Below are 16076 nucleotides of genomic sequence, written 5' to 3' on the forward strand. Positions count from 1 at the left end.
TATATATATATATATATATATATATATATATATATATATATATATATATATATATATATATATATATAACTAAAAATCATTTTTGATTACTAAACATTTGTTTTACTGATGCGGCAAGTCTCAAATCAACCAACCAAAATCCATTCTGAAGCACACATTAGATGCAATTAAAACAGTCCCTGTGGAAACATAGGAAAAGTTCCATTTGGAGTCTTGATGATTTACGTAAGTTTAAACACCATAATTACTTTAAAACATTTACAAATATATTTTTATGAGCTGTCCTGTCATCTGAAAATGTAAACAGGCTTGTCTGTTTGAGCAACTGGCTCAGTGCAAAGAAAGAGAAGTAATGGGAACCTGTGGTTTTTCAGTTTTTTTTCCCATGTGTTAGACATGTTCTTTAAAAAACATGTCTACCGTCTTTGAAACATGTCTGTGTTCTTTAAGCTTTATGTTTAGGATGGTTTTGGTAATATTAAAGATATATTTACATCAGTGGCGAGCCGTGCATTTGGTACCTGGGCATTCAGTGGGAACTTATCTGACCTAATCCACCTCTTAATACCACCACTATCATGTCACGATTATAGAAACCATCAATACAATTCAAAAACGCAATATAAAAATGCGTGGCATTACAGAGAGAGAGGCACTTTACATATGGAGGGTGAATACCATTTTACTAAAGCAAGAAACCCAGTTAAGACTCCAAACCCCTACATTACCACTGCAACTGCAGACCTACATCATCTGGAGCAGTTCAGAATCAATATTTGTCTAATAACATGACAAAAACTTTAAAATGTAAATAAAATACAACCTACTCACCAGAGATGCAGACTCATAATTTGCACTGCTCCTCAGAAGCTGTAATCCAGTGGTACCACTCGTATTCACTGGTCTGGAAGTGGTGAACAAACTCTTTCCCTGGCTGAGACAAGCTAGCTAGCTTCGGGGTTGGCCGACCTCCTCACAATGTCTAGTTTTTCTTGAAAATTAATTTTTTAAGTATGTACGCAACCAAATCAATTTCTCTTCCTCCATAGGCATAAAAAAAGTCTAACTCAGATGTATTCATGTCTTTTCATACTCTGGGCCAGCTAGCTGTGAGGAGATTATGAAATCTGATTGATTAAAGAAACAGACCCGTTGCTAATATAGAGGCTGAAATCTGATTGGACATAAAATCTAACATCCACATACACGTACTGGAAGCAGTGCAGCCAAGAGAAACGCCACAAAATGAAGAGAATAAACTGTTGGGAATAAATTAATAAACTTTAATGGAACAAATATTAGAATTAAGGTTGTAAATGTAGGTCAGTGCTTCTGATAAAAAGAAAGAAAGAAGGCTTTGCTGGCCCTGACTGCCCGCCACTGATTTACATAAAGCATCCATATTTGTCTATGCCCATGTTGATTAGAGTATTAAAAACTTGTAAAGCATTAATTTAAGGTACATTTAGAAGAGACCAAAATGTGCGACTCAAGTTAACTCAAGCATCCAGGCATCCAGAACACCTTTTGAGAAAATGAGTAATTAACACAACACCAATCTGTAATATTAAAGTGAATTTCAGAATACATTAATAAAAATTTTAATATAGAGCTTAACATGCATCTGGTATAGATTTTAACACAAACATGTGAACATATCAGTTTATAAAAGCATATCAGTTTACTTATTAAACCCTCTATTATAATCTTTATATGAGAAGAAAATCTATTAACAATACAAATATGTTTTCAGTCTAGACTTAAACAATGAGACTGTCTGAGTCCCAAACACTATTTTCAAGGTTGTTCTATTACTGTGGGGTTTTATCAGACAATGTTCTGCCCCTTGCTGTGCCTGCACCTTTTGACTAAAATATTGTGCCATTTTCATGGACACCATAATGCTAGTTACAATTTCTGTACAATTTTGATTGTGTGAACAATAGTTAATTGCCAGAGACAGAAGAGATAACTGCCTGCCTGGCTTTTATTGTCTTTTTAGGCATATACAGAACAGTGCACAGTGCACAAAACTAACTAGAACAGAAAGTACACATATGCAAATGTGTAATAAACAGCATTTAGAGCAAACAACAGAACACAATCATATAATAAACACAGTTGTTTAACAGCAGTTACTTGTTCAAAACATCTCAATGAAGGTGTTCGTTTGTGCATGTTTTTGTGTGTGTTTCTGGGTCAGTCCAGTCCAGTCCCTTTGTATTGAGGAGTCAAATGGCTTGTGGGAACCGTCACACATAGATACAGATGTCGGGGTGCACAAATATGGGAACATACAATGCCAGGGGAGTACTAGAGATGCACATTTGTCTTCAGAAATGTCTCTTGGACTGCTGAGTCACAGTCCTTAACCTGCACTTCACTCTGAGGGGCCAAATCCACAGGTGTAGATAACCAGGCTGAGGGTACCAAATAAAAGCAGATGACTGGAAATGATAGGAAGCTATCAAGAGCTTCGGATGCCAGGATACTTATCAGTTTGACTATAGCCCAAAGCTGTTACAGAGATAGTTCCATGGTATACATGAGGCCAACATATAAATGAGCAAAATCTATTATGTAATATGGAAGAATAGCAAATGTACATATTACAGAAACATGTTTTAAGTTTATTTATACAGCTCTTAACGATTAACATTGTCTCAAAGCAGCCGTACAGAATGTAAGAATTAGAGAACAGAAAATATTAATATATATGAATTATGTGCATTTATCCATCATATACAAGCTTATGTAAAACTGTCACAAGGAAAACAATGTCATAAAATTGAAGAATATAAAAAAATATAAAGGGTTGGCCACTGGAAGCAAAGTTATTACATTTGCCTGTGGAAGCTCTTAGTAAAATTTCATTTTAGGATTTATATGTATACATAAGAAATACAATCGTTTTCCACACATCACATTTGATGAAGAAAGAAAACAAAAGAAATTCATATTTTAATCATAATTAATTATGATACATTTGTCAATAACAACCCAGCTATTAGGGTTGCACAAGCCAGTGGACTCTTAGGGTTGCATTATGAAGGCATCCGCCGTAAAACATGTGCCAAATCAAATATATGGATCACGAATCAGAATTCCACACTGGATAGGATGGGGCCAGGGTGACCAATGACCGTCACAGGTATTGTTAGCCAACAGGGTAACAGTGGAAATTGGGCTACTGTTGGCCCGAAGAAGGGGAAGAAGAGGAGGAAGACGTCTACAGAGACAGCAGGGAAAGGAGAAGTGTAGGTGAGTAGAGGTTTGGGTGGGCACTTTAAATGTTGGTACTATGACTGGTAAAGCGAGAGAATTAGCTGATGTGATGGAGCGGAGAAAGATAGACATGTTCAAGAGACCAAGTGGAAAGGGAGTAAGGCCCTTAAGTAAGGAGGTGGGATTAAACTGTTCTACCATGGTGTGGATGGAAAGAGAAATGGTGTAGGGTGATCCTGGAGGAAGAGTACAGTAAGAGTGTAGTTGAGGTGAAGAGAGTTTCTGGACGTGAAGCTGGAGGTAGAAGGGGTGATGATAAGTGTCATCACTTCCTATGCTTCACAAGTGGGTTGTAAGATGGAGTAGAAAAAAAATTCTGGAGTGCGTTCGATGAAGTGGTAGAAGGTTGAACTAGGAAAGAAAGATTAGTGATTGGGGCAGACTTTAAGGGGCATGTAGGTGAAGGGGACAGAGGTGATGAGGAGGTGATGTGTAGGTATTGCTTTAAGGAGAAGAATGTGGAAGGGCAGATGGTGGTAAATCTAGCCAAAAGTGTGTACTATGTTCTATGTAGGAGATGCAACCTGAAGTAGATTGGAGACTGTAAGGTGATGGCAGGGGACAGTGTAGCTAGACAGCATTGGATGGTGGTCTGTAGGATGGCTTTGGAGGTGAAGAAGAAGAGGAATAGAGTGAGGACTGAGAGAAGAATAAGATGGTGGAAACTGAAGAAGGAATATTGTAGTGTAAGGATAAGGGAAAAGGTCAGACACCCTGTTTGGTGGTGGTGAAGAGGTGCTGAATAATTAGGCAACTACTGCAGATGTGATAAGGGTGACAGCTAGAAAGGAACTTGGTGTGACATCTGGAAATAGAAAAAAAGTCAAAGAGAGTTGGTGGTGGAATAAGGAAGTACAGGAAAGCATAAAAAGAAAGACCGGCAGAGAGATGAGAAAAGTAGGCAGGAGTCCAAGGAGATGCGGCAACAAGTGAAGAGGGATGTGGCAAAAGCTAATAAAAAGGCATGCATATTAGGAGCTTTATGTGAAGTTGGACACTAAAGAAGGAGAAAAGGATTTGTACCGATTAGCCAGGCAGAGGGACCATTCTGGGAAGGATGTGCTACAACTTAAAGCAATAAAGGATGCAGAGGAAAATGTGTTGACTATTGAGAAGAGTGTTTTGAGAAGATGAATTGAGTATTTTGAGCAGCTGATGAATGAGGAAAATGAGAGAGAGAGAAGGTTGGATGATGTGGAAATGGTGAAGCAGAAAGTGTATAGGATTTGTAAGGAGAAAGTGAGAGCAGCGATTAAGAGGATGAAGAGTGAAAAGTTGGTGGGACCAGATGACATACCAGTAGAAGCATGCAGATGTTTAGGAGTTTTTAACCAGATTCTTTAACAAGATTTTGGAAGGTGAAAGGATGCCCGAGAAATAGAGAAGAAGTGTACCGGGAGAATAAAGGAGATGTGCAGACCTGCAGTAACTACAGGGGAATACATTTGATCAGTCACACCCTAAAGTTATTAGAAAGAGTAGTGGAAGCTAGGTGAGGAGATGAGGTGACCATCTGTGAGCAACAGTATGGTGTCATGCTGAGGAAGAACACCGCAGATGCATTATTTGCTTTGAGAATGTTGATAGAAAAGTACAGAGAAGGTCAAAAGGAGCTGCATTGTGTGTTGTTGGACTTAAAGAAAGTGTACGACAGGGTGCAGAGAGAAAAGTTGTGGTATTGTATAAGGAAGTCAGGTGTGTCAGAGAAGTATTTGAGGGTGGTGCAGGACATGTATGAGGACAGTGTGACAGCAGTGAGGTGTGCAGTAGGAACGAAAGACTGGTTCAAGGTGGGAGTTGGATTGCATCAAGGATCGGCTATGAGCCCTTTCCTGTTTGCAGTGGTAATGGACAGGTTGATGGACGAGGTCAGACATGAGTCTCCATGGACTATGATGTTTGCAGATGATATTGTTATTTGTGGTGAGAGTAGGGAGCAGGTTGAGAAGGGCCTGAAAAGCTGGAGGTACGTGCTGGAGTGAAGGGGAATGAAAGTCAGTAGGAGTAAGACAGAGTACATGTGTGTGAATGAGAGGAAGGGCAGTGGAGTGGTGCAGTTGCAGGGAGAAAAAGTGGTCAAGGTGAAGGAGTTTACGTACCTGGGCTCAACAATGCAAAGTAATGGAGAGCGTGTTAAATAGTGAAGAAAAGAGTGCAGGCAGGGTGGAGTGGGTGGAGAAGAGTGATAGCAGGAGTGATTTGTGATAAAAGGGTATCTGCAAGAGTGAAAGGAAAAGTTTATAGGACTGTGGTGAGACCTGCTATATTGTATGGTTTAGAGACAGTGGCATTGAGTAAAAGACAGGAGGTGGAGCTGGAGGTAGCAGAGCTGAAGATGTTGAGATTTTAATTGGAGTGACGAGGATTAGCGGGACAGTGCATGTAGGACGTTTTGGAGACAATGTGAGGGAGACTAGATTGAAATAGTTTGGACATGTGCAGAGGAGGGACATGGAGTATATCGGCAGAAGAATGCTGAGATGGAGCCACCAGGATGGAGGAAAAGAGGAAGGCCAAGGAGGTTTATGGATGTGGTGAGGGAAGACATGCAGGTAGTTGGTTTAAAAGAAGCAGATGTAGAGGACAGGGGGGTATGGAGACAGATGATCCGCTGTGGCCACTCCTAATGGGAGAAGCCGAAAGAAGAAGAAGAAGACATATGTCAATAACATTGTATCAGTATTTTTTATTACATGTTTCTTTAGCGAAACAGTCTTGAATTGTCTAATTATGATTTCCATGGAGAATTTAAGTATGTCAATCCTAAAAAAAAAAAAAATGAAATTGTGTGCAATAATGTGGATTGCTTTGAGTTCTCCTTATTAATCACACCATTCACTCCAGCAGGGTGCTAGTCTGGTGGAGCAATAATGCATGCAAATGTTCTTCTCTAAATGATGAGACACCAAGTATCGCCTTAGCTATCCTCTTATTTATTCAATGTGAGAATTTCAGCTGATTTGTAACTGTAATTGGTCCCTGAGCATATTGCTCTGATTGGGAATGAAATAGGAAAACAGATATGACTAAGATAAGGTCTGAAGAGAAAATAGGTAGGTCCTGCCAACCATGAACAAGCCTATATCTGTGTTGTTTACAATAAGTAAATAAAAGAAACTGCTGAACCATGGAGAGAGGGTAGAATAGATATAAAAGAGCACTCTGACCCACGCAATGGGAAGAAGAAATTCACAGCATTTCCCTTGGGGTTCTTTCCATATCAAACTTGCTTCCCTATCAACATATTTAATTACATACTAATTAGGTTGCAGCTCTCTCTGTGTGCCCTCTAATTGCCATATTCACTGGCAGAAGGATGGGTTTTAACAACATGGATCCAACTATGTACCAGACTTGCCAAAAAATTCTGAGAACTGAATCATATGCAATACCTGTGCGAAAATCAACTGCATTTGGTATGGATCATTTAAATATTTAAATATTATGGATTATTTAAATATCCTGTACATTTAATCTTTGTACAGAAGCTCCCACGTTTATGGTTTGTTGTATGGAGCTAAGCATGGTGCTATAAATGTACTTTAATGTGGTTTGGAAAATCTTGCCAGATGTAAGCTTAAAGGTGTTGCAATTGCTAGCTAGTTTACAAAACATTATGCTTTGATTGTTTTGGTTACATTCCATAATGAAATGGATTTAAGTCTAATAGATTCAGATATAAAAGGCATAAATAACAGGTGTTAAATGATCAGTGATGCATATGTGCAGTTGCTTACACAGTATTGAAAATCTAATAAAGTTTTAATATTTAAATGCTAATAGAAACATTTTGTCAAAAGATCAATTCATTACACACTTCAACACAAATGTAATATTAATGGTCAGTCCAGGCGTTGGTTCTTTAAATGCCATGGCTGATGTTTACTTTAGCAAATTAGAATGATGCATGTTATCATTTACATTTACATTTGGGGCGTTTGATAGACATTTTGTCCGGAGCAACTTACAAGTGTATAATTTATATAACTGATCAAGTAAGGGTTAAGGGCCATTGTTGGTTAATGGACCAAAGGTGGCAGCTTGGTGGGGGTAAACTCACAACCATTGATCAGAGGTCTTAACCACTACCACTTCCTCCTTTTCATCAAAATATTTACTTATTTCCACTGTAGGCTTCTAAACTTTGAGGGTGAGAATGGTTGTATTTATTATTTTTTTATTTTATTTAGAGAATAATAAATGGAACATAATCAATATTTTGTAGTGTGTGTGTCTGTCTGTTCATCCAGTGTTCTTGTAATTAACTTGAGGCATACAGTAAGTTCAAAATATGGCATGTGACTGAGACACATGCAAAAAGAAACATATTCCAATTCAGAAAAGGCTTTATTTAAAAACCTTTATAAAATTAACTTGAATATGCAACTCATCAGATACAAGGATGGCAAAACTCTAAACAGTCAGTAACATAATTTGTGGATCAAACCCATTATGGAGCTGTGAGGTTCCTATTATACTGACTGCTCCATTGCACCATTTGTAACTAGATAATCTTGATATTCAGACTATAATAAAAGTTGCATTTCATTTTTTTGAACCGTGAAATTTGTGTAATTTGCTCTATGAAATCTCACATACAAATAATGGCTCTTATACAACAGTATTATGTCAAAAATCTGTCTGTGTGAGCTACATTCCATGAGCATTGATAGCTAGTTTAACAGCATGGGTACATTCCACTGTTTGAATCCCTCTACCTGTCTGTGTTCAATACATAAAATTCAAATTCTAGCAATATTGAGATGCACTGAAGCTGTTACTACACTTGCTACAGGCTGTCAGTCAGTCTGTGTATTGCAAGTTTTTGGAAACTATTTGTTTTGACAGATCAGAGGGAAAAATATATTTGGCCATAGTCTGACTGAAATGTCAGTTAGTCAGTATTCCTTGTATATAAAAGCAATATCACACTGACAATCATGCCGTTGTACTGAACATTGTACTGAATATTCAGTAAAACCTTCATTCTTGAGTATTGCCTAATTGTTGCACAGAGACCACACACTGTTATTAATGTTTATTTATTTATACATTCATAACCCAGCCATTAGGGGGGCACAAGCCAGTGTACTCTTAGTGCCGGTCCCAAGCCCGGGTAAATGGGGAGGGTTGCGTTAGGAAGGGCATCCAGCGTAAAACATGTGCCAAATCAAATATGCGGATCACAAATGAGAATTTCATACCGGATCGGTCGAGGCCCGGGTTAACAACGACCGCCACAGGTATCGTTAGCCGACAGGGTACCGGTGGAAATTGGGCTACTGTTGGCCGAAGGAGGAGAAGGAGAGGAGGAAGGCGTCTACAGAGACGGCAGGAAAAGGAGCAGTGTAGGAGAGTAGAGGTTCGGGTTGGTACTTTAAATGTTGGTACTATGACGGGTAAAGGGAGAGAGATAGCGGATATGATGGAGAGGAGAAAGGTAGATGTGTTGTGTGTTCAGGAGACCAAGTGGAAAGGGAGTAAGGCCAGGAACATTGGAGGTGGGTTTAAACTGTTTTATCGTGGTGTGGATGGGAAGAGAAATGGTGTAGGGGTGATTCTGAAGGAAGCGTACAGTAAGAGTGTAGTGGAGGTGAAGAGAGTTTCTGATAGGGTGATGATCGTGAAGGTGGAAGTTGAAGGGAATTAGATGAAGTGGTAGATGGTGTACCTAGGAAAGAACGATTGGTGATTGGGGCAGACTTTAATGGGCATGTAGGTGAAGGGAACAGAGGTGATGAGGAGGTGATGGGTAGGTATGGTTTTAAGGAGAGGAATGTGGAAGGGCAGATGGTGGTAGATTTTGCTAAAAGGATGGAAATAGCAGTGGTGAACACGTATTTTAAGAAGAAGGAGGATCATAGGGTGACGTATAAGAGTGGAGGAAGGTGCACACAGGTGGATTATCTTCTGTGTAGGAGATGCAACCTGAAGGAGATTGGAGACTGTAAGGTGTTAGCGGGGGACAGTGTAGCTAGACAGCATCGGATGGTGGTCTGTAGGATGGTTTTGGAGGCGAAGAAGAAGAGGAGGAAAGTAAGGTTTGAAAGAAGAATAAGATGGTGGAAACTGAAGGAGGAAGAGTGTAGTGTGAGGTTCAGGGAAGAGGTCAGACAGGGGCTTGGTGGTGGTGAAGAGGTGCCGGATGATTGGGCAACTACTGCAGGAGTGATGAGGGAGGCAGCTAGAAAAGTACTTGGTGTGACATCTGGAAATAGAAAGCAAGACAAGGAGACGTGGTGGTGGAATGAGGAAGTGCAGGAGAGCATTAGGGGGAAGGAGGTTGGCAAAACAGAAGTGGGATCGACAGAGTGATTAGAAAAGTAGGCAGGAGTACAAGGAGATGCGGCAGCAGGTTAAAAGGGATGTGGCGAAAGCCAAGGAAAAGGCATATGAGGAACTGTATAAGAGGTTGGACACTGAGGAAGGAGAAAAGGATTTATACCGATTGGCCAAGCAGAGGGACCGAGCTGGGAAGGATGTACTGCAAGTTAGAGCAATAAAGGATGGAGAGGGAAATGTGTTGACTAGTGAGGAGAGTGTGTTGAGAAGATGGAGGGAGTATTTTGAGCAGCTGATGAATGAGGAAAATCAGAGAGAGAGAAGGTTGGAGGATGTGGAGTTGGTGAAGCAGGATGTAGATAGGATTAGTAAGGAGGAAGTGAGAGCAGCGATTAAGAGGATGAAGAATGGAAAGTCGGTTGGACCAGATGACATACCGGTAGAAGCGTGAAGATGTTTAGGAGAGATGGCAGTGGAGTTTTTAACCAGATTGTTTAACAGGATTCTGGAAGGGGAGAGGATGCCTGAGGAATGGAGAAGGAGTGTGCTGGTACCGATCTTTAAGCATAAGGGAGATGTGCAGACCTGCAGTAACTACAGGGGAATTAAGTTGATCAGTCACACCATGAAGTTATGGGAAAGAGTAGTGGAAGCCAGGCTGAGAGAAGAGGTGACCATCTGTGAGCAACAGTATGGTTTCATGCCGAGGAAGAGCACCACAGATGCCGTATTTGCTTTGAGGATGTTGATGGAGAAGTATAGAGAAGGACAGAAGGAGCTGCATTGTGTATTTGTGGATTTAGAGAAAGCGTACGACAGGGTGCCGAGATAGGAGTTGTGGTATTGTATGAGGAAGTCAGGTGTGTCAGAGAAGTATGTGAGGGTGGTGCAGGACATGTATGAGGACAGTGTGACGACAGTAAAGTGTGCAGTAGGTACGACAGACTGGTTCAGGGTGAAGGTTGGACTGCATCAAGGATCGGCCCTGAGCCCTTTCCTGTTTGCAGTGGTGATGGACAGGTTGACGGACGAGGTCAGACAGGAGTCTCCCTGGACTATGATGTTTGCAGATGATATTGTGATTTGTGGTGAGAGTAGAGAGCAGGTTGAGAAGAGCCTGGAGAGGTGGAGATATGCGCTGGAGAGAAGGGGAATGAAAGTCAGTAGGAGTAAGACAGAGTACATGTGTGTGAATAAGAGGGAGGGCAGTGGAGTGATGCGGTTGCAGGGAGAAGAGGTGGAGAAGGTGGAGGAGTTCAGGTACCTGGGGTCAACAGTGCAAAGTAATGGAGAGTGTGTTAGGGAAGTAAAGAAAAGAGTGCAGGCAGGGTGGAGTGGGTGGAGAAGAGTGACAGGAGTGATTTGTGATAGAAGAGTATCTGCAAATGAAAGGGAAAGTTTATAGGACTGTGGTGAGACCTGCGATGTTGTATGGATTAGAGACAGTGGCATTGAGTAAAAGACAGGAGGTGGAGCTGGAGGTAGCAGAGCTGAAGATGTTGAGGTTTTCGTTGGGAGTGACGAGGATGGACAAGATTAGAAATGAGTTTATTAGAGGGACAGCACATGTAGGATGTTTTGGTGACAAGGTGAGGGAGGCGAGATTGAGATGGTTTGGACATGTGCAGAGAAGGGACATGAATTATATTGGTAGAAAAATGCTGAAGATGGAGCCACCAGGTAGGAGGAAAAGAGGAAGGCCAAGGAGGAGGTTCATGGATGTGGTGAGGGAAGACATGCAGGTAGTTGGTGTAAAAGAGGCAGATATAGAGGACAGGGTGGTATGGAGACGGATGATCCGCTGTGGCGACCCCTAATGGGAGCAGCCGAAAGAAGAAGAAGAAGTATTTATACATTCATATTTTTAAACAGATTTTTTTGTTAATAGTATAATTATAATAATGGCCTAGATTTACCTAACAAAGGCACAAACAACAGTTGCTTCTTAAGGTGCAATCACATACAGTATTGTGTATCACCTAATATTTGTGTAATACCTAAAATTTTTCGTATATGTCCAGCAAAGTTTAAATGCACTACAGCAACTGAGCCTAGAGGAGGGCCATTTCAAATATGCTGTTCTCATGCCTTTTTTTTTTCTAATTTCCTTTAATGGCTACAGCATTTACCATGCAATATAGCCAAAAGCTATTCAGTAAAGGCAGAATCAATAGCCATGTTAGGAAAATCTATGTAAGCCTTGTGTACAAAATCATGTTGTATAGATTAAGTTGAGAGCTGACAAACAAATTAAGCAAAGTCGCACATATAATTCAGCAGAGCTGTTTGCATAATTCTTTCCATCTTGAACATGCCTGGCAGCTGGAAACTCTCTGTCCATTAAAAACAGTATCTGCTGTAACTAAAATCAATTACACGACGAGTGAGTCAGGAAGAAAGTAAGATGCAAAACAGTGCATCATATTCACCCGACTGTATAAATTTAAATTAATAGCTGAAGACATTGTCGCTGTCATGAGGTGGTCAGGATTACTTTATTAAATCCAGGGGATTAAATATTTTTTTCTGCAAGAGTGGCTCAGCGTAACACAACCCCATTAAATTCACACATTAAGAGCTGGTCATTCATTGCTTGGTGTAGATGGTTGTTATTTGATGGTCAGGTCCCATGAACAAACATGGTAATGTATGTAATGCATAGCAGTTGTTGTCGAAGTGGAGGCTCAGGGACAGGGGTCGGTGTATATCCAATTGGTAGAGATTACTATAAATTATTAGCATTAATCATGTAAGAAAGTGATGTATTTTTCCTGATATACAGTGTAGATGGGCAGGAAAATCCAGAAAGAAAGAAATCTAGTAACTTGTATAAATAATTGGATACTGTATGATAAATGTATATGGTATTTATTATACAAGTTAATATTTAACTCCCATATTTTCTTAAATTTATAGGAATCCATGGTCATTTTATTTTCTGAAAGGGGTTTGGGACTGTAAAAATCGTGAGACTCCCTGTACTCCAGTATTTTTTTTATTTTTTTATTCCAATTTTACATAAAAATTTATTTTTGACAAATGTTCAATACAACTTATTTATGACAGTTATTTCTTTTACCTAGGCTTACCCCAGTGTGTATTTTCAAGACTTTTGCCATTTCTCTTTCTGTAACAAATGCAATGGCTTTATGGACTAGTTCTGTTTCTTGCTACATCACAGATTTTTACATAAAGACTTTTTGTTCTCTCCAGCACAATCCCCTTAGTCAATTATATTCAAAACAATTCAAAAAGTCAGCAAAAGCACTTAGAGTTACTATGGCCTTGTGGGATACCCATTAGGCTGTGGTGAAAAAAGTGCAGAAAAAAAAAACATCTTTAAGAGAAATTCATGGGGAATGTGTCAAACACGTTTTAGCTCAATTAGCTAGTCTAATATGTATTTAAATGAAAGGTAAACAGTATCCACAGTAAAATGTACTCTGAATATGATGTGAATGACACATTTGTGTATTTCTATATAAATCTTACTTGTACATTTATTTCTGACAATTCTTTCCAAATAAAACAAAAGATACAAGTTGAGAGATTGATCGCAAATGACTTTTAGCACAGACTGCCTAGTGGTCTAAAATTTAACTGTCTGATCTCAAACAAGATAATACTATATACAATATATATATATATATATATATATATATATATATATATATATATATATATATATATATATATATATATATATATATATATATATACAGTATATAAAAAGCTAGCATTTAAGAAAAATGATGCATAAGCACTCAATGTGCACAATTTAGGACAAAGTTAAGCATAAAATCTTTAAAATCACGTAAAAGTGGATGCAATCCATTTTTTGGATTCCATCAGGATGTGAATGTCCAGCTCCATATTTATTTTTGCACTGATTGCAACACGATCATCACTTTTTTTCATAAACCACTGATCTCCATTTATTTTCATGCACAACATCCTACCATGGAGTGGAATGTAAAACAAAAATGTCCAGAGAACTGAAGCTTAACCTATATCTGCATCATTTGCATGCAATGTGCTGCTTTCAAGCTGATTTTAAGTCTAATGTGCAATCTCATACAACATAAAGGGGAATAAATCATGATAGTTAAGTGAGATCTTTTGTCTGAACTGGATTTTATAAAGTGTATAGTGTTGGACAAACTGGTTCTTACTCAAACTCTTTCCACAAAGTTGGAGGCACATATTTTTAAAGAAGATGTGGCTGCATTAAAATTTCCCCTAATTTAACTAAACCTGTGCTATAATGACAATGCCCCTGTGCACAATACCAGCTCCATGAATCGCCAAAAATCCCACAGCAAACTTTACAAACTGGTGAAACATCTTCCCAGAAAAGTGAAGGTTATTATAATAGCAAATGGGAACTCAATGCAAAATGGGATGTTCATAAACCACATACAAATCTTATGGTCAGGTGTTCAGAAAGTATTCAAAGCGCTTCACTTCCGCATTTTGTTATGTTCCAGCTTTATTCCAAAACGGATTAAATTCATTATTTTCCTCAAAATTCTACAAACAATACCCCATAATGACAACGCAAAAAAGGTGAGTTTGAAATCTTTGCGAGAAAAAAATAAATAATAAAAAATCACATTTACATACGTTTTTTTAGCCTTTGCTCAATACTTGCACCTTTGGCACCAATTACAGCCTCAAGTCTTTTTGAGTATGATGCTACAAGCTTGGCACACCAATTTCTTTGGCAGTTTCTCCCATTCTTTATTGCAAAACCTCTTAAGCTCCACATCCAGGTTGGATGTGAAGCATCAGTGAACAGCTATTTCCAGATCTCTCCAGAGATGGTCAATCAGGTTCAAGTCTGGGTTCTGGCTGGGTCACTCAAGGACATTCACAGAGTCGTCCCATAGCCACTCTTTTGTTATCTTGGCTGTGTGCTTAGGGATGTTGTCCTGTTGGAAGATGAACCGTCAGTCCAGTCTGAAGTTCAGAGCACTCTGGAGCAGGTTTTTTATCAAGGATGTCTCTGTACATTGCTGAATTCATCTTTCTCTCGATCCTGACCAGTCTCATGCTTCACTGTAGGAATGGTATTGGCCCGGTGATGAGCAGTGCCTGGTTTCCTCCAGACATGACACTTGGCATTCAGGACAAATACATTTTATTTGTTTCTAATGGTCTGAGAGTCATTCAAGTGCCTTTTGGCAAACTCCAGGTGGGCTGTCAGGCACCTTTTACTGAGGAGTGGCTTTCATGCAGATCTTACAGGTGTGTGCCTTTCTAAATAATGTCCAATCAACTGAATTTATCACAGATGGACTCAACTCAATCAAGTTGTAGAAACATCTCAAGGATGATCAGTTGAAACAGGATGCACCTGAGTTCAATTTTGAGTGTCAAGGCAAAATCTGGAAAAAGTGAAGAACTGTGAATATTTCTGGATAAATGAATAAATATTGACTGAATCAAGCAGTGAATGAATTTGGTAAATGAATGATGTTCTATAGAAATATAACTTTATAACAAGGAAATTCAGTCACAGTATAAGTATCAATGAAATTGGATGCCTATCCTCTCATTGCTGATTTATACTCAGAGCCCCATTCAAATTATTATCTCGTGTCAGCGACAAGCTGAGATAATCGAAAGTCACGTTTTTGTTTTGACACACTGACAAATGTCAGCCAAATATTCAAACAATGAAATAATGAAACAATTCTAACTCCCAAGGCACATCTCTCAACATTTCAGGTTTATGTTACATGATACAAGACTTTCTGTACTTACCTGTCCTCTACGTCTCCCTTACCGAGATCATCACTGTTTTCACTAAAAGCTGCTTTGCGTTGCAATTTTGGGATGATTCACTCCACACTCACATACCCTAAGCATGCTAAAAGTGTGCAGGAGTGACAGGGATAAAGCTAGAGCTGTCATATGAAAGACAGCACACACAGTGAAGTGAATAGTTTAAGTGGAATAAAAGAGGCAGTTCGAAGGCTGACTCATCAGAGAACCCAAAACCTTTGGTGCTAAACCCATGACTCATCAATTTATTCGGTTTCAGTTGGATACATTGACTAGTTTTCAGTATAGCAGAGAGCTTTTTTCATATGCTCATGTCCCGATTACATCATTAGCCTATTTTCCCAAGCCAATACAAATTTTTACCTGGGTGGATTATTATTTTTTATACATATTTTACACTTTTCATCCTCTGATGATTATCCTCTAGATTCTTGTTGCTAAGTTTAACAGTCACAGACAGAATCCAAAAGGCTGTCTTATGCTCTACAAGGCTGATTGCTGAAGCATGTGGGCTGCATACATATTAGTACACCAAGTGAATCCCCTGGTTGTAAAATCAGTTTGCAAGAAAATAAAGCAAATACAAACACAAAATATTTTGCTTCTACAAGGTCAACTTGGAAAGACTATGACCACATTTTAGTAACTTTTATCAACTCAATAAAGTGGATAAAACTGCTCACAGACATCATTGGTTTTCCATGGGACACTAATAACCACTT

Source organism: Silurus aristotelis, assembly GCF_946808225.1.
Source record: "Silurus aristotelis genome assembly, chromosome: 24".
In the NCBI taxonomy this organism is placed as follows: Eukaryota; Metazoa; Chordata; class Actinopteri; order Siluriformes; family Siluridae; genus Silurus; species Silurus aristotelis.